Source organism: Plasmodium fragile (assembly GCF_000956335.1).
Source record: "Plasmodium fragile strain nilgiri unplaced genomic scaffold supercont1.120, whole genome shotgun sequence".
NCBI classification, from domain to species: domain Eukaryota; phylum Apicomplexa; class Aconoidasida; order Haemosporida; family Plasmodiidae; genus Plasmodium; species Plasmodium fragile.
The window spans coordinates 3,320-7,855 of record NW_012192700.1 but is presented as its reverse complement, the minus strand read 5'-3'; positions in this window follow the sequence as shown (position 1 = coordinate 7,855).

Genomic DNA, 4,536 nt, shown 5'->3' with positions numbered 1-4,536 from the left:
ACCCTGAACCCTGAACCCTAAACCCTAAACCCTGAACCCTGAACCCTGAACCCTGCACCCTAAACCCTAAAACAAACCCTGAACCCTCAAACCTAAACCCTAAACCCTGAACCCTGAACCCTAAACCCTGAACCTTATAACCCACACCCACACGTTTCACGCACGCGTGCACCTCGACAACCTGTACCTTCACACTCACACACTAACACCACACATGCCCATACGCTACAAGCGCCACCCAGTATGTTCACACTCCCACACTAACACCACACATTGCCACAACGCCCACCCGGCACCCCGTACTTTCACACTCCAACAGTTTGTATCCTACACGCACGCACCCTGCATGTTTAAACGCTACACACCCACGTCTGCGCGTCCCACACCTCGGTGCCTAACTCCGCCATTTTTGTTTACAACTTCAACCACCCGTACTTCCTACCTCCCCTCGCACTCCGCACCACCGCCACGCACATTCCGCCCCCACGCGTGGCGCGCATGCGCGGCCACACGCAGTCCGCACTCCACACTCTCCTGCTCCCTGCACCTTACCTTCCATCTGGCGCATTCTGCGCACAATTACTCCACACATTCCCACCCTTCATGCATGTTTCTCCATTCCATTCCTACATATCCACACCCTTTCCAGCCCTTCATCCCCCCCACCTCTGCCTTAAACGCCCCACTCGCACACCCTGCACCTGAACCCTGAAACCCTAAACCCTACACCTGAACCCTGAACCCTGAACCCTGAACCCTGAACCCTGAACCCTAAACCCTGAAACCCTGAAGCCTACACCCTGAACCCCCCTACATTCATGAAAACTACACCCTCAAACCATAACCCTACATTCATGAAAACTAAACCCTCAAACCTCAACCCCTAAACCCTAAAACCTGAACCCTGAACCCTAAACATTAAACCCTGAACCCTGAACCCTGAACCCTAAACCCTGAACCCTAAACCCTAAACCCTAAACCCTGAACCCTAAACCCTGAACCCTAACCCCTAAACCCTAAACCCTGAACCCTTAACCCTCAACCCTACACCCTGCAGCCCACAGCCTCGAACCCTAGATCCTACACCTTACACACGTCAACCGTGCTCCCTGCACGCTCCAGCCTACAACCTAAACCCTAAACCTTAAACCCTGAACCCCAAACCCTGCATCCTCCACCCTAAACCCTAAACCGTGAACCCTAAACCCTGAACCCTTGAACCCTAAAGCCTCAACCCTGAAAGCCTAAACCCTGAACCCTAAGCCTGCACCCTGCCCCCTCCCCCCTACACCCTGCCGCCTAAGCCCTACACCCTAAATCCTGTACCCTAAACCCTAAACCCTGACACCCTGAACCCTAACCCACGGCACCGTAGACCTTACATATGCACCGTCCCACCACGCAGCTGCAATCATGCATATGCTGCAACATGCGCAGCACCCTGCCCCCATCACGCGCACCATGTAATTCCTGGATCCAACACCCGTACATTCGCCGCAGGTGTGCACGCTACACCATTCACACCACTACAACACCGCCCTACGTTACCGGGTCATATGAGTTCAACACCGTGACGTTGTCGCAACATTATACCTGTGTACCTGCAGCTACACGAACCCTGCAGTGCCCACACACATGCTGCGTGCTTATGCAACCTGTGTTTATACAGCATTCTCACATGCCACATATTGTCTCGCATACACCATATTATGTGCACCCTTTATTACAATCCATGTAACGCCACTACTATAGTCGTATGTGCATCACCCGCACATCACCGTGCTAACCTTATGTGCGCTTTGTCCTTTATTCCTGCACACGATTTATATGTACTGTATACTCATATGCGTTTCCATGGTGCACTATTTTCTGGTGGTCACGTGTGTCGTTTCTGCACACACATTCAGTGCTGTTTTCATGTTGCTTGCTCCTTCTACCACACCGCGCTTATACACCGTGCGCGCAACGACTGCATCCATATCGTACAATACGCACACAAACACCTCAGGCACCATGCCACATCCATGGCGTCACCACACTAACACATCATAGTGCTTCATATCACAACCTGTGCATCCTACATGCGCCACCGCAGTCCTCACCCTCCAAATTCTATGTTCTCCACTCGCACACACCAAGACCTCCTACGCGCAACACCTGCAACCGTCCATACCCAACAACCTGTACACACCATGCTACATCCTTGAGGCCCCTACCTACAGGTCACAATAACTCACACCACAAACAACTGCATTCTCCCGCGCCCCGTGTTCCTATATACCTTTCCACATTTACCTCCTGCATCCGCGCTCATACCTTCTACACATCAGCACGCGCTACTTGCTGCCTGCTACCCCGTACCTCCTCATTACGCAAACTTACTTCGTCCACCTGCACACACCCACGTTCTCCACCCGTGACTTTCCTTGTGCACCTCCACACCTGCCTCCTACAACCGTCCCCCACACCAATAACATCCCCGTCAAATATTTACGCCCACGGGCATTAGCCACACGTGCCCCCATACACAGCGCCCCCTATAAACCCTTAGCCCTACAAACACTGCCCCCATGTGTTCACCCGCCATGCGTGCCCTCCACACACTAAAGCCCGGCCCATGACGCGTACACTCGCTCAGGTCTAACCCCTGCACCCTCATGCCTCCGATATACGCTGGCCCACATAGCACGCTCTACTGTTCACAACTCCTACGTCCTGGGCTCCAGAACAACCACGCACCTCCCGCAATCCTACATCCACAGGTTCCAACCTCCACATACCACCACCACGCACGCACCCCACAAACCTTCTATCCTCACACGCACACACCTAGGTGTTCATGTACACAACACACCTGCAGGCCGCCCATTAACCACACGTACCACCTCACACTCCAACACTCTACACCCTCATACTACAAACACTTGTTCATCATGTCCCCAAATCCCGCTGCTACCATCAAACCACACCTAGGTCCTCCTACGCACCCACGCTACGCGTAACTTCATACATCTCTAGGTCCTACACCCCACACTACCCATGGTCCCTACGCTTACACCCAAACATAGCTGCTCATGCAAGCAACAGCTCCCGGTCCTCCCACTTCACAACGCTAGGTCCCAACTCTACGCGCCCCACGTACTGATCTCGCAAACTGCTAACACGTACAACCCACAACCACCTTATATCCTACGCTCACAACATGCTCCACTACACGCTTCCACACGCACCCTACGCCATGAGCTCTGCCAAGCTTAGGTTTTCATTCGCCCACACCTTAGCCACTGAGCTTCAACCACCGCAGGTTTCGAGCTTCCACCAAACCCTAGGTTCCGCGCTTACGCACCACCCTAGTCTCTGCGTGTACAACCACCCCTATTCCCGCACCTTCCACACAACCCTCGGCCTTGAGCTTAAACCCAACGTACGCCTGCTCCCAAATAACACCCTACATGCTGTCCTCCACATCCCCTAGGTCCTTAGACGACCATACCCTACGCCCTGAAAGGAAAATACCATACGTCCTGCACTCCCCATACGCTACCACCTGCGCTTCAAACAACACCCACCATGCTGTCCTGCCAGTACTGTCCGTCCTGCACCACCCATACCCTACTTCCTGTACTGCACATACCGTCGCTTATACTGTCCTACAACACCCTAGGTCCTTCGCTCAACACATACACTGCCTCCTACGCTCACCACCTTATATCATAACCAGGGCCACCCACATCCTATACACCGCACATCGTACACTGCGCCTCGCACCATCCATTATACTAAACCCGCAACCCACTATCTTACCCTAGGCACACCTACTAACCTACATCCGGAATCTGCACATACCATCCGTCACTTACACACCGTCGTTTGGACCTACGTATCCGCAACCCCGTAACCTCATTCTACGCACACAGTGCTTGGGAACTTTGCATACTTGGATCCCGCAGCGCCACGGTCTAGGAACACATCCCTTCGAGCCTAACGCGCCAGGAAGAACACGAATACCCATTCGCCCATAAGCCCACGGTTTCCCAGAGCCACACGGCGGCCCTTGTCTCTCCGACCAAACGCGCCCGGGTATACGGCGCTTGTCCGAGTATACCAACGATTCGACGAAGTAGCCGAGTGTAAGCAGGAGGAGGATTGTCTGTCCGAGCAAACGCATCGACCAACGCGGCCGAGTGTAACAACGATTCGACGACGTAGCCGCGTGACCGACAGGCGTTGACGCAGACGGCGTGACGGAGAAGGCCGTGACGCCGACGGGGTGACGGAAAAGGCGTTGACGTACAGGCGTGACCGGGAGACGCGTTGACGGCAGAGGCGTAGACGGAGAAGCGTTAACGGAGAAGCGTTGACGGAGAGACAGCGTTGACGGAGAACGGGGTGTGTGTATATGTTGTTGTTGTAGTGGCTGTTGTTGTTAATGAGCGGTGCAGTAGCAGCAGTAGTAGTAGTCCTACTTTTTTTTTTAAGCACGGGAATAGAGTGTGTTCAATATGCTCCGGGAATATGCCCCGGACATATTGAATT